Raw genomic sequence first — 15849 nt, forward strand, 5'->3', positions numbered from 1 at the left:
TCAGCTCTAGAACTGAAGTTATTGCAGTTAGCCTGTTTGAATTCCAATGGAGCAGTGCTGCCAGGCACAGTTTACGTTGATGACGGAAACAAAATTTTTCATATATCTTCGTTATGTTGTAATATTATTGAAAAATAATAAAACTTATCAATTTTGACTGTTTTTGGATACGTTTTCCACGCAAGTGAACTATTGTAACTATTCTAGGAGAATTTTATTGAGTATTTGAAGATAAAAATTGAGCAGCTTCTAGCACTGCGAGGGAAACACCTATCTTTATGAAAAAAGGCTTTTCGTGTTTCTGGAACCCACCGTTTACAAGGAAAAATAGTTTTGAAACCCTACCTGCACTAGCAAAAAGTTGGCCATGAAAGGGTTAATCCAATTGGGTCATTAAATGAAAATAAAAAAATCTTTTTACATTTCTTATAAAAGAAATGTATAGAATTCGCTCAAACTTTCAAGATTTTTTCCGAGGCCCGGAGGGCCGAGTCTTATATACCAATCGACTCAGCTCGACGATTTGGGACAATGTCTGTGTGTGTGTGTGTCTGTGTGTGTGTATGTAACGGACAAATTCTCATTCGTGTTTCTCAGCAATGGCTGAACCGATCTTATCCAAACCAATTTTAAATGAAAGAACTAAAAAACAGTATGAACGCTATTAATTTGTTTTTGATTCTGATGTTTAGTTTCCAAGATATGAATGTTTGAATGCGCAAAAATGGCGTTTTTTGCAGTTTTTTTAAATTATCTGCCGAAATTGACAATGTAGATTAACAATTTATATGTTTTTAGACAGCTTTAACGAATACCTTTCGAACAAGCTATAGATTGTTGAAATCGGACTATTATTAAAAGAGATATTTAACATTAAATGCGGACGAAAGATTTTTATCATTTCCCATTGCCAGAAATATGACCAAAAACATGTAATCTATTATTAACGCCAAAACGGCTTATTTTAGGTCAATAGTATCTTCGGAGAATTTAATGGAGGCAATGTGCCCCTTTCTTTTGGTATTGTGCTTTTGCTGATTAATCCCCCTACGAGTGAGATATTTTCACAATTTTTTTTGGAAGTGATTATATCGAAATGATGCCTTCAGCAAATTTGTAGCTCTTACTTTTGCGAATAACGTTACTGAAGACTTCAAATATCTATTTTGAATACTTTAAAAGCTATGGCTTGTTGTTTGTTGATTACTCTTTGTCGCTTATTTATTGTTCAATATAGTAATAATCCATTGAAATAAGCCAAACATTATTTCGATAAAACGAATTTTGTATTTCATTTTACTATCTACAACCGCTAGAAATAATCACCGAACACTTCCAAGTTATCTGGAAGGAACTTGATAACTTATCAGTACAAAAATGTTCATTTGTGCGAACTTTCTGACTGCAATTTTGCTAACTTATAACCATCGGATCGATCTGAAACATATCGGAAAATGAGAAGCGAAATAAATAACTTCAAGCAACGGCGTAGCCAAGAGAAGGTTTTGGGGTTTAACACCATACAACCCCCCCCACAACACCCAAAAAAAAATTGGATTGAAGTTGAAAATTTATTGATGCAGACTGATTTAATTCAATATTACAATAACAATTATCTGATCCGTAGATTGATAACCTGTTGTTGTAAACATCATGAGGACTTTTGATAAATTGTCGGAATGGGGTCCTGATATGTAACTGATCTCTTGGTCTTGATTTCACAGTTGTCTAATAGCATCAATATCAAATTCCTGTCTGAAAACATTCCAATAGAAAATTCCAGAGTTCTGTAATCAATCATAATCCTCAGATTTATTTTCAAATTGATCTCGTTTTTGTAGAGATGTACTGTAATAAGGGTTTTTATTTAATAGGAAGCGAAGTTAAAATTGATTTAATTCTATGAAACATAGAACTGCTCAACAAAAAATGCATAAATTTCAACAATTGCTTAAAATGTTTTTGCCTTTCTCATTCACCGGAGGACCGAGTGTCATATGCTAATCGACTCAGTTCGTCGAGATCGGAAAATGTCTGTGTGTATGTATGTCTGTATGTATGTGTGTGTATGTGTGTGTATGTGTGTGTATGTGTGTGTATGTGTGTATGGAAAAAATGTGACCTCTGTTAATCAGAGATGGCTGGATCGATTTGCACAAAGTTAGTCTCAAATGAAAGGTACAATCTTCCCATCGGCTGCTATTGAATTTTTTATTGATTGGACTTCCGGTTCCGGAGTTACGAGTTGAAGAGTGCAATCACACAACAAATTCCCATATAAACTGAAATGAAAAATTTTCAAAATCAAATTTGTATTTTTGATGCCAAATGACATTATAATGCATGAAACATTGAGATTTGATGTAAACTCGAAAAAATAACGTTTGACAAAAATTGATTTTTTTGGACTTTGGTACTTATTTGCTCTGTTACTATTTTCTGAAAAATTAATTCTGCATAATTTTAAAACTTCAAAAATTACGGTTTCGGAATTATGCCGTTTAGACATTAAGATCGATTTTCACCAAACCCCCACCAATTGTAAAATTGGTATTGTAAAAAAACGTAAGGGCGATACTTCAATGCTGATAGGTGGGACCGTAAAAGTAAACAATCGCCAAAGGGACTATATACTATATATACAATCATTTTGTCAATTTCAATAGCAAACACAAATTTTAATTTAATAATTTCAAATACTTCATGAAGTTTTGGGTTTCGATCACTGAATCATGCAATCTAGGATGTAAAAAACACAATAGTTCTAAATTGGAAATAAAACCAAGTCTGGAAATATGCACTGTTGATTTTCTTTGAATGCACTATGAGTCACAAGGGCGATTTTTCGGTACAAAAATCAATAACTCCCAAACCGTTCATTTTAGAGAAATTATGCTGAGAGAATATTTTTGGGGATTAAATTCGCTTTCTTTTAAAGTAAAATGTAGCTAGGGTGGTCCTCTCAAACATTCTTTTCGAAAAATTATTTTTCGAACAAAATGGTATAGCAAGGTACTTACTTCAGCAAAGTTGTAGAAAAATGTTTTTCAGTTAACATTTTCAAATGAATTAAAGTTATAGCACTATCGGTTTTTATGTTATAATTATTTTTATTCTTTAACTTAGGGTGTTTCTGAAAAAGTCAGTTTTTTAACTATAACTTTTTAAATAGTTAGTCTATCTTCATACTCTCTATGAAGCAATTTTAGTACTTTTCATTGCGCATATTTCTGCTGAAGAATGTGAATCGATATCATTTTTCGTTATCGAGTTACGATCATTTTTTTTAAATAAAAATGATAGTTTTCAATGTCCTCTAACTCAGAAGGTTGCAAAAACTAGCAGCTAAGTTTGTACTCTTTTGAAAGTGCATCAAAAATACTATAAAATATTTCAAAATCAAAGTCAGCATTTTTGCCCTTCGATGTCAAATATAAACAACAACACCACGAGTCGTGACAGTTTAATTGGTATCAATCTCATTCATGAATCGAATCGCAGTAGCCGACGACTGCTTTGATCAACGCGTGTAGTGCTTTGTATTATTAGTGCTGTTAAAATGGATAAAATAAAGTTGTTCGATCTCTGGAAAGTGGCCAAAGGTGAAAATAAAAATAAAATAAAAGTTGTGTTTGAGGAAATAATGAGATAATTTGATGTGGGACAAAATGAAAAAAATAAGTTCACTCAGAATGCAAAAGCTGTAACAATTAAAACATGTAAAAGGTTTGATCAATTTTGGAAAGACAGTAATCGAATTGAGACGAAAGTGCTCGATAAAAATTCGAAATATTTTGAGAAGCCGTTAACAGTTCCTACAAAAGATTCAAACTGCACTTCCTCCCAAACCAGCATTCACAGAAATTCGTCGCTTACTTAGAACAGAATGAAGGGTAATCCTTAATTCATTTGCTTTTTAAGGCAAAATGCGCTACATTTTATATTATGTCAACACTTCCATTACCAACAAGTTTCATGAGCGAACAAGGAGCTGAGGCTCGGAACGATCGACTGAGTCACGGTAGAAATTGTTCAAGAGTCGCGAACATGGAAGATGTTTTCTTTAGAGCAATGGACTCGTCTAATCCGGTTCTTGCAGTTAGAAGATCCCGATACAGTAAACGCACTGAAATAAGTTCAATATTAAATGAGTTAGCACTTTGAGAAAAGAGACACGATTCAAATAACTATAACGACGACGATGCTGATGATGTTGATGATTGTGATTATAATAATTATGAGGATGACGATGATAATAAAGTAGTTACGTAGAATAGTAAAATAAATATCTGTCTGAGCCTAACGTTTTCAATATTTGTGTACATATATTTGACAAGCTCAAAAAATCATTTAACAACTCGACTTTTTGATCTAGTAAAGCAGGTTCTAAATGGCAATGACCAGACCCTTAAAAACAGCCGTATGCTGATGTCATTTAATCATAATGTTGATGTCAACATTTTTCGCTGAATGACAAAAAAGCAAAAGTTGATTTTGAGATATTTTACAGTATTTTTGATGCACTTTCGAAAGAGTACAAATTTAGCTGCTAGTTTTTGCAACCTTCTGAGTTAGAGGTCATTGAAAACTATCATTTTTATTTAAAAAAATGATCGTAATTCGATAACGAAAAATAATATCGATTCGCATTCTTCAGCAGAAATATGCGCAATGAAAAGTACTAAAATTGCTTCATAGAGAGTATGAAGATAGACTAACTATTTAAAAAGTTATAGTTAAAAAACTGACTTTTTCAGAAACACTAAAATGACACCCTAAGATAAAGAAGAAAAATAATTATAACATGAAAACCGATAATGCTATAATGCTATAACTTTGATGCATTTGAAAATGTTACTTGAAAAACATTTTTCTACAACTTTGCTGAAGTAAGTACCTTGCTACACCATTTAGTTCTAAACATAGTTTTTCGAAAATAATGTTTGAGAGGACCACCCTAGCTACATTTTGCTTTAAAAGTAAGAAAATTTAATTTCCAAAAATATTCTCTCAGACATAATTTCTCTAAAATGAACGGTTTGGAAGTTATTGATTTTTGTACCGAAAAACCGCCCTTGTGACCCATAGTGGAATGGTGGGTTTTTTAAAGAAAAAGCGTTGATTTCTTAATTCTCAGTCGCGTTGGAAATTTGAGTAAAGTATAAACTTCAAATCGATTAAAAAAAAATCGATTTTTTCTGGCTCAGTACAATATACATAACCCCTTTAGAAAAATCAGTTTTCCCACCACAATGCATTGATTGAGGAATTTAGATATTTTATTAACAGAGCATTAGCAATAATTCGTTTGTATGTCTATTTTATGGGCCATTTTTTCGCCTTCCCATTGATTTGGTTTGAGATTTCTAGCACTGATGTTGTCCTATGCTGATTTGAGTGATTCTCTGAGTCCTGCCACTATCCCATGTAGTATGTGTTATCAAAAACATCGCGAAGCATCAAGTTCTAAATGTTCTCAAACGATATAATATCCGAAGAGAGTGATAAGAGTTATAAGAAATGTCTCATCACACTGATAGGTGGATTAAAAGCGTTTTTTATTACATACATCGATAAAACTGATTTTCGTGATTACAACAATATTTTTTCCAACTCAGGAAACGTAAAAATAAAATTTAAATTTAAAAAAAAAAAGAAATATGTTGACAGTTTTGATTTGACACTATCATTTGACATACGACAAATGATGCCCTGTCAGAAAAAATGAATAGGATGTTTCCCGGTTTTCCCACAGGGTTTTGTTCGTTTAGGGTGTTGTCTTGATAGGCCAGATGTAAACAACAACAGTTTTCCTATATATGGTTGCATATGTTTATATAAGATTTATTTTAAAAAACAAAAAAATCGTTTTTACGTATTACAACGAAATTGTATATTGGACCGAAAATTTATCGAATTGAACGGAAAACTGTATATAGCTTAATGACCCAATTTATGTATCATTCATCTACCCAGCTGTTTTTGCAATCAACAAACGAAGAAAATGATATATTACACATTTCTTTTGTTTGCATTTTCACATGCCAAAATTGCGAACGGAAGGGAGAGGGGGTGTACGTGGAATACGTTGGTACCCCTGTGAAATGCTCTACACGCTCGTTCAACATAACTCAAAAGTGAGTTGCCAGCCACTCATCTTTATAAAAAGTGCACGTAGTCAAAAAGTAAGCTTTTCTCGCTTACTCAGTTTTGAGTTCGAGTTGAAAATGTCAAAATTAAAGCACATTTTACTAAAAAATAAAATATGATGAATAGCCGTTCTTTGTTCATAATATATCTATATAGAAATTCGTCGGGATTAATTTACTTGAACATCCCGGCGCTAATACGATATCTAGACCTCGGTCTATCCACATATTTCCGGGATCTTTTCTCTTCCTTGTTAGCATGCAGATTATAATCTCGTAGTAACGGCTGGATCTGAAAAAAATCAAAAGAAATTAAACTTTAAAACTTAAAAAAAACTTAGCTTTGAAACTTAACGTTTATTCAAGAGATGAGTTAATTTTACTCAACTCAAAACTCATTTTTTACAGTTTGCCTCGATTTAGGCATTTGAGTACTCGGAACTCAAATTTTGTTTAGTTTTTATTGAGCGTGTAAGGGAAAAAATGGTTAAATCGTGTTCTGTCGGGTTGTTGCGTAGAGATTTATTAAATCCATGACGCAGTCTTCGGGTAAGTTACACTTCGAGGATCTTGATTTTTTGTGCACAATTTTTTCCATTACGGGAATTCAGAAGATTTTACCACAGAGACTTTTTTAACCGGAAAAGGGCGCGAATGACACTAGGATTAACATTTCTATGATCGAAATTAAAAAAAAATGGAGAAGACAACTCCTTGCCGTACTTTGAGAATTAAAGTCGCTGCAATAACACAATGTGCCCAGTGCTCAACCTGAGCACACCCAGTCCTGCACTTTTGTTGAAGTTTTGTTGAATCTTTTGTTGAAATTTTGAGCCACTTGAGATTTTTGGTATTCCTGGGAGCTGGAAACTACTCGTTGGATTTCGAATTACTAAAATCCGAGGCTGTTTGCTTAGGATTTGTATCAAATAATCTCAGTAACAGATGTCCCCGCATTGGGATGTCATAGTAGCACTTTTCTTATCCCATTCCATCCCAGGAACCTAGGACTAAAGGAGTGACATTAACCCTCTTAGCCAAGTCACTCCCAACGATTTATGAAATCCCCATCAAATTTAAACGGTCGGTACGGTTGTCCACGTTTCTTCCTTATTCAAGGTTTGGAATAGTTCGTTGACTAGTTTCTTCATTAAATGAATAATTTAATTATCGTATAATTTTGAATCATCTTTACTTTGTACGTTACACAGTTTGCCTGGCCGCTGTGTCACATACCATATGTACCACAAACATTAATATTGACAAGAAAAATTGTAGGCGAACGTCTGCAATTTTCCAGGATCCCTACATGTATTGGCTGTGTATGTGTAGACTAGACTAGACTAGACTAGACTAGACACAGGTTGCTCGCGGTGAATGGTCATATATCATGGGGACTCTCCCCAAAGTAGGTAGGCTTTTGAACATTCCTAATTCAAGAGTCATCCTAAAGATTATCTGTGCGCTTGCCACACCGAGTATTTGCCATTCAAAATTTTCGCTCACTGGATAAAGGAGTCCATGAAACAGCCAACGCCATGCTTCAGTAGATCTACGCCTAACAAACTCGAATCGGTGACCTCCGTCGATCTCAACTTTGTGGGTGGGCATATATACGCGAAAGTTTTTTATTTTTCAACCCATTTTTAATTCTCTAAGAGTTTTGGGAAGATGAAGAAATGACCTTTCCAATGGTATGCTATTTTATGTTTTCTTTGTTGAAAATATTACGCGGTTTTAAAACAACAATATGAAAGTAACCATTATTTTGCAATTTTTTCGCTTAACATTTTTATTAGGAAGCATCTATGTTTTAACAAAAATTGAGGGAGAATTTAATTTCGCATCCAACGACATATTCATGATCAAAATCGGTTGAGAAATGACAGATTTATTGTTTTTTCCAAATTTGAAACTTGCTCACATTAACTTTTAAGGGGACGGTCTTATATAAAATTTTCAAAAAAAATAGATTTTTTTTAATTCGATTACGTATGCATTCAAAAAGAAGACATAATTATAGAATTCTATAGTGTGCGTCAATACCTCACTAACTGGACGAAAGTGACACTCAAGAAAGCAGACCGAATGACCCTCAACCTCTACCAGGCGAAGCTGAAAATGCTCGTCCGCTGCGGAAGAGAATTTCCACACGCACTGGTACATTGCGTGCACAGAATTCGATGGATACTCATTAAATGATCTTTATTATTTATTTGTTGTAAATATTTGAAAGACACACGACTCCGTCAAACTAACTGTCAAACTGTTTAGAGCAAGGCAATGTAATTTCGTTCATGTCTTCGTCTTTGCGGTAGCCAAATTGTGCATCTGACAGTAGGCCATTTGCATCGACCCAATTGTCGAGACGGAACAGGATAATTTTCTCGAACAACTTCCAGATACAGGAGATATCGGTCGATACGGGTTGTGATCGGAGGCTGGTTTTCCTGATTTTTGGATGGCGATGACTAGGGGTGGATCTAGAAAAAAATTCGGCGGAGGTCTGAAATTTCGAGTTTAAAATGTGTATTGTACAATACGTAATACTTAATAATTTCATTTAATAATAATCAGTTTTGGTGGTCGAATTTGGTTTGGAATGATTTTGAGTTTGGAACGAATTCAACTTTGAAACGTATTTAGCATATCACATCAAGTTAAAAAATTTCTGGGGGAGGGTTTGAACCCCCAGGACCCTCTCCCTGGATCCTCCACTGGCGATGACACTCACTTACCTTCAGTTGTGTGGAATAATGTTATCTCCAAGAAACTTATTAAATAATTTTGACAAGCGTCTTTCGGCGGACTCAGGAAGACTCTTCAACAAGTTGAATTTGATTTCTGTCGGGCCCTGGAGCTTGATTGTTACTAGGTAAGAGAGCAAGTGGAAACTCCACCATTGAAGAATGTGTTTCGTTCGCGGTATCGTGAGGGAACGCGGCGTGCCGGAACGAAATTCAGACAAACCTTTTTGGCGAATTGGAATATCCACGCTCTCGTTAGCATTGTTTCGGTTTCGCATACATCGAGCTGTGCTCCAATGAGTGCTGCTCGATGTTTCTCACGTTAATCCATCAACGAACCGACGCCAGTAACCACGTTTCTAACGTCGCGTCCTGCCGATAGCTACTAAGTAACCCATCTTCCCGGAAGGTTTGGATGTTGAGAGCTATTTCGGAAGTTAACCAAGCTTCACCTAATGTAAATGTATCACATCTCAAATTACTTATTAAAATATTTTATAGAAACGATTTTTGTGATAACACCTTTGCAATTTCACTATAGACCAGTGGTCAAATCAGTGAACTTGTTCTATGAGTTATCCATCAAAGGGTACGATCGCTGGAAGAAGGCCCATTTAGCAGTCAACTGCTTTAAAAATGTTCTTATTTTGGGCAGAAAAGTTAACAGCAGACTTTAATAGGATCCGCAATATTGATTTTTTTTTATCTAGCCCACAATAGCAGCGAATTTAAGAATTACATTACAGCACATAGATCATTCTCGGACTGAAACAAATTGACACTTGTAATTTTTGGTTCGCCGGGAAGTGTTGAGAAATCTTTGTCCGATTTTAATTTTCCGAGGCCAGAAGCTACTTGCTTCAGTTTTCTTGCAGCACTTCCAAAAGATGTTACTTTGGGAGCCCCCGCAAAAAATACCTTCTGGTCTTTACAGGGAAGCTTAGGAGAAGAAATGTTTCTTCTCTTCCTATAACTTCTAGGTACTCCAGTAGACGATCCCTCTTGGGGGTAATCAGAGTCACCTTCGTAGCATTCTTCAGCATTTCTGCAAAATGTCGCTTCGAAAGTTATTTTAATGTAACGTTTCAGTTTATCTCGGCGTAGTTTGTACGCGGAACATGTCGAGAGATCATGCAGATTCTTCCCACAGTAAGAGCACTTTTCAGAATTCAAACTGAAAGAATCGTATTTATGACTCTCGCCGCATTTTCCGCAGTGGATCCCTTTGTTACAAAGGGTGGCTGTGTGAACCAATTTTTTTGCATTAATACTGAATTAAATCGCTTATAAACCAGTACTATCACCGGCCGAAGTGAATGGTTCCTTAAAACAACACGCTCTATATTCCAGCAAATGTTCACATGTCAAACTCTCGCCGTGGACAACTCCAGCTATTTTTACTTTGTGAGTTGGTAAATATACAAAATATTCATTCGTAAAACGCTCGAAAAAGCAATCTTATTTAGCTGCTTTGAGCTGGTTAACACGACCTTGAAGCAGTTGGGCACAGTTTAATCCGGGGTTTTTCAGCAGGGCCAGCCTAAATTTTGGGACTCGAGTCGGCCTCCATTTGGCCATCCAAAAGGGAAAATCGTCATCGCACTGCACCCACGCAAACAGGAAAGAAGACTAAAACTGACTTATTTTAGCCTATTTACAAATTATAGGGAGGGGAGAATGAAAAAAAACGGTTCTTATCTACTGAATCCTGATTCCAGCCAACAGCCGACGATTATTCGAAACACACACACGGTGCAATCAAGTCTGAAAATAGTAACGAAAGCGATGAACGAATAAAATAGATTATTTGCGCAAAAAATTAAACACGACCAACGCGTATGCTTACTGCGATCAGATTAAATATTGACATCTTCGAACCGGTTTACAAACAAAAACAATAAAAAAGTCAAGTTTTAACACGTTCAATAACTTAAGACTTTTTACGAAATTTGCGAATTTTGTTACAATGAGCATAAAACTCGATTTACGGAAGTTTTTTAGTACGATTCTGATCTCAAAATCAGAGTCAGCGATCCCGAAACCCCCCTTGTAAGACGTTTTATGCCAATATAAAAAACATGAAATTTACCCAAGCACGGTCGCCATATTGAATATGATACGATATATAGCATGGTGTGATAATAGAAAGGGAAACACTCAGGGTAACGAAAGATAACAAAGCTCCACAGGAACTCCGTTATCCAATGACCTGAAAAAATATCCCAAGACTGGTAATAGGCCGTGTAGGCATTGTGTAATCGTTACCGTGCGCCGTTACCATTTTGTTCGGTGATTAAAAACCGCTTCGACTGACATGAGATACAACAACCAATATGATCAAATTTACACTTCACGAACAGAGTGACGAATCTTACTCTACTTAAAATCAACTGTCACTGTGAGCGGGAGTAACACTTTTTCGCATTGAGGTTAACATTTCGCCTGCATAGTGATATTAATGACGAGTAGTATGGTTTCTGAATGCCAAGTATTTACAATTAATTTGATGGTACTAAAACGAATATGTAGTAGTGAATAGCAAATAGTAGAACTTAGTTAAAGGGTAAATTGAACAATGATTCAAATTTTTGAGTTTTTTTAGATATATTTAAGGGAAAGTCATAAACTGTTTGATTCTAAAAATCTTATAATAAATGTAAACTAAAGTCAACCATGTTGATATTGAGTCAACAAATTCCAAACAAATGTGAAATCAGCTATTGTTTAGTATGCCATAGTTTTCCTGATTATATTTACCGGACCCTCAGACAAACCACCTTTTGAAAAGCACTTAGAAGAACTATTTAAGATAAAGGATGTAGGTATGTTCTTCGCCATCAATAATATATTAGAAAAGAAAGTCATCTAATGAAGAATGAAAAGCTATTCTAGATTGATGATTCAAGTTGCCACGATATTTTTAGACTTGGATGCTCCGGTCAATATTAAATCTTGAAGGGACTCCCACTCGAGCTAGTAACTCTGACACCACAGGAGGCTGTGAAAACAGTTACTGAAAGTGAGTTAAGTGGCCCTGTCAGTGGGGTAGGAAAATACAGAAAATTGCATCATTGCAAGTATTTATTTCTGAATTCAACATTCCAGTACCAGTACACAGAGCTACATCTTGGTAAGGAAACCTTCGGTTATCAGCCTCAATACCCAATTAAAGTCGCTTCCATTGATAAATCCTAGATAAATTACATCGCAGCATCGAATTTCCAACCACGTGTTCCTTCGGGAGCAAGCAATCTCCCCTAGCAACCGTTTTTTTTTCTCCTCAACCACGAACGCGTCATAACCGGATAGCAATTTCAGGGGCATCTTAACCTTACACACACACACGCCGTGCTGCTCCCCATTCACGGTCGTCCATTCCCAATACCTCCCGCGAAGTCCTTCTTCCGCGCTGCAGAAGTGCAGAAAAGGAACGGGAAAACGGATATGCGACTAAAAATAGCACGCGCATGACTGACATTGGAAAATGGGAAATGTTTTTGAATGGGATGATTTATGCTACGATCGTTAGAGCCAGCCACCGAGGTCGCTCCGGAGCCCACCGGGGGAGCAGGCGATGAAGCGGGAGCCGCGGCGGCAGGGGGGAGAAATTTGAGGACCTGTACACGTACTCGCTTGTTGGTTCCGTGTCTAGAGTTCAGGGTTTCTGTGCCAAGCGCATTCCCATGCGAGGATGCGTGCTGCATGGTGGTTTGTGGATGGTCAAAATAAAGCGCTTCGCTGTTTGCGAGTATTTATTAGTTTCTAGTGGATTCTTACATGGACTTAGAAAAGACTTTTGCAATTTGCTTCAAGCGAAATAATTCTAAGACCATGTAAACAGTACTAGTGAACTGTAAAGAAAAGTGAGATTAACTGTATCAGTAAATAACCTAATTAGGTTCTTTATTGACACAGTTAACCTCACTTTTCTTGACAGTTCACTTGTACTGTTTACATGGACTAAGAATTTTTTTTTGACGACTAGATTCGCTGGTAGAAAATCGCAAAGAATTTTTCTAAGTCCATGTAAACAGTATAAGCAAACTGTAAAAAATGAACACTCAGTTAATTTGTGACTTCATCGTAAAGTATTCAATAGAAGGTTTAAGAAAACAATTTTTACAATGAACAAAATTCGTGGCGAACGTATTTACGGCACTTACGCCGAAGACCAAACCACTCAAGGAAGCGGTTGATAACATTTGATCCTCCAACTTTACCTTTTTTCCACTTCCTCTTCTCTCTGGCTGCTTCAATTACCGACGTCGATCGGTTTTAATCGCAACTCGTTTGTCATAAACCAGCTAACCAGTGAACTTGAACGCATTGCTCTTGCAAGTGCTGCTTTCTGTGAAGCGACCGCAAAATGCGGAAGGAAAGTTGGTATTTAATGAATAAGTCCAAACCGTCCTCTCTCTGTCTCCCTCTCGGAAGATAGCTCTGTCAATGCAAAATAGTTGACGGTGAAATTTTTACGGCTTTAGTTAGCCGGTGTATCTAGCAGAAAGGTTCAACGGTCCGAATGTGATATTTTGTTTCCTCGTAACCTGCCGTTTGCTTGTTTTTGAAAGCCCTTCTTAACCCTTCGGAAGTTAAGTAAATGGTTCATTGAATGAGCAGCTGCTGGTGCTCAAAAATCGGTTCAAAACGTCTGCGAGCTGGAAAAGAGGATCCTTAAGTAATAAAGTTGAATATGAGCAAAATAAACAAAATTAGCAATCGTCACTTCACGAGCACCAATCTACGACTATCATTTCTTTTGCCGCCGGTTCTCTGCGAACAGATTAGGTGCAGTTATCCTACTGACACTAATGCTGATTTCGGTTTTGGATTGGTGCCGCTCTAGGTTCGCTCTAGAATTTACAAAATCCATTAGGTTCATTATTGACACAGTTAACCTCACTTTTCATGACAGTTCACTTGTACTGTTTACTTGGACTTACAAAAAATTTGTGGACGACTAGATTCGCTCGAAGCAAATCGCAAAGAACTCCATGTAAACTGCAGAAGCGAACTGTCAAAAATGAACACTCGAGTTCATTTGTGACATCAGCGTAAAGTATTTAATATTTATAAAAATGACAGCTTCGAGCGAACCTAAAGCGACTCTGATCTAAAACAAAATCACCATAAGAATAGATCCTTTCAATTAAATGATCTCTAGATTGACGCACTACCCTTAAATAACTGCCACGGGCTGATCCAGTGCAGAGAGGCTACTTCCTATTTTAAAAAGCGAAGACATTGCAAGTTTGTCACTAGCTTGCTACCGTTACTCCGTGGCGCTGAGAAATTTCCCATACCTGATCGAATCGCTTTCGTCCAAAACGGGGCCCCAATCATGCTTAGCCGCTTCTGTTGCCCAGGAATACGTCTTCGTTCGTTATTTATGATCATCCAGCAACCGTCTCGTTGGACAAGAAATGAAAAGGGGGTTAGCAAGGAAATGGGCGAGCATCGAGTTTCATTCCGAGTTTCGCTGGCTCCTATTTTGACGCCAACCAGTAGTCCAATTTGGCATTGCCTAGAGACTACTCGAAACCATTAACCGGTCGTCACTGTTGGATTGATGCATTGAAGGTATCGAGCTGAGTTGGTTGGGATCACAGCATTAATATCGGGCGAAGTCAAGCGCCTCGAGTTTTGTGTGAAAGAAAGCAATTATCATGATACGGAAATACTATGGATAGTGTGGTTGATAGAGAGAGAGAGAGACAGAGCGAATAAAAAAACAAGTCGGTGTGATCTATTAAGTCATTGTGAGCTGGTTTGGAGGAAAATGCATTTTGTGCATTACATTACAGGCCAACGAAAAGTGCTTTCCTCTTTCTGGACTGTATAGGTAAACCGCACCCATTGTTAGGTGTCCACTATTATGCAAGTCTTGTTTAGCTAAATATGTACTGTTATTAAGGACATTATACAAGCGAGCCACAACATAGCTCCTACGCGGCACACCCCTCTCCCCTGCCTAACCATGTATCTGACATGAGCAAATAAAAAAATACGTTTTTCAATACACTAACCTTGCCGGTGTACCACGAAACTGCTACTTAAGGAAGCTAGAACATTTTCCTATACAACCAACCCGAGTTTTTGACGGAATTCCATCTGTAGCGCTTATTTTGTGCGAAAATATCACCCCTCTTCACTTGGGGTTTCTTTTCGAAACACTCTTATTTTTCTTCTTCTCATTTTCATTGCACTTTTTCAAATGCACTTTAATCACACACCCCTGCAAAAAACACCCACGAAACTTTAGTCGTTTACAAACAAAACTTCAAATTTTCTACCATTGTGCAGATGACCGAGGGAAAATGTCCGAAAACTCTCATTTGTGCGTTTGAATTTTCCCTTCGAATTCCATTTTTCTCAATGTAAACAAGCGCGTCGGTGCCTAGCAACAAGCGTGCGTTCCTGGCTTCCCCATATCTTCACCTTAATTTCGAAATCTTTGCCTTTTTGGTATTCCTAAAATTTAACACCGATTTACACAATATTTTTAAACCCACCTATAACGATTTCATTTTTAGCCCAAGACAGACGCAAAAGTGTTCTACCTTTTAAAATCCTAAGTCGATCGAGAGTTCATTTCATTATCATCACCCGCCCAGGGACATGTGCTAGCATTAAACGCCGCCCGCCAGCATTGGTACCACAAGCATCACAGCTTTTGTGCCGAAACCTGTGGTGATGTTCGAAGCTCTGCAGAAAGATGCGAGCCGGTTTCGTTTATGTAAAAATGCTAAGCTTTCAAGTCTTTCCAATGCAGAAAGCTCACAACATTCACACTCGAATTCATTGTTATCTAATACTGGGTAGTTTTCTTATTTTATAGCATCTTTTCAGCGTGGTTTCGCTTGTGTTTGCATGGATTTTATAGGATGTTAACGGTGATATTCCATACTTGGGCTCAAAATAATTGTTATTGATGTCAGGCTTTATATTTATTA

The sequence above is a fragment of the Topomyia yanbarensis genome, chromosome 1, assembly GCF_030247195.1.
Source record: "Topomyia yanbarensis strain Yona2022 chromosome 1, ASM3024719v1, whole genome shotgun sequence".
Classification (NCBI taxonomy): domain Eukaryota; kingdom Metazoa; phylum Arthropoda; class Insecta; order Diptera; family Culicidae; genus Topomyia; species Topomyia yanbarensis.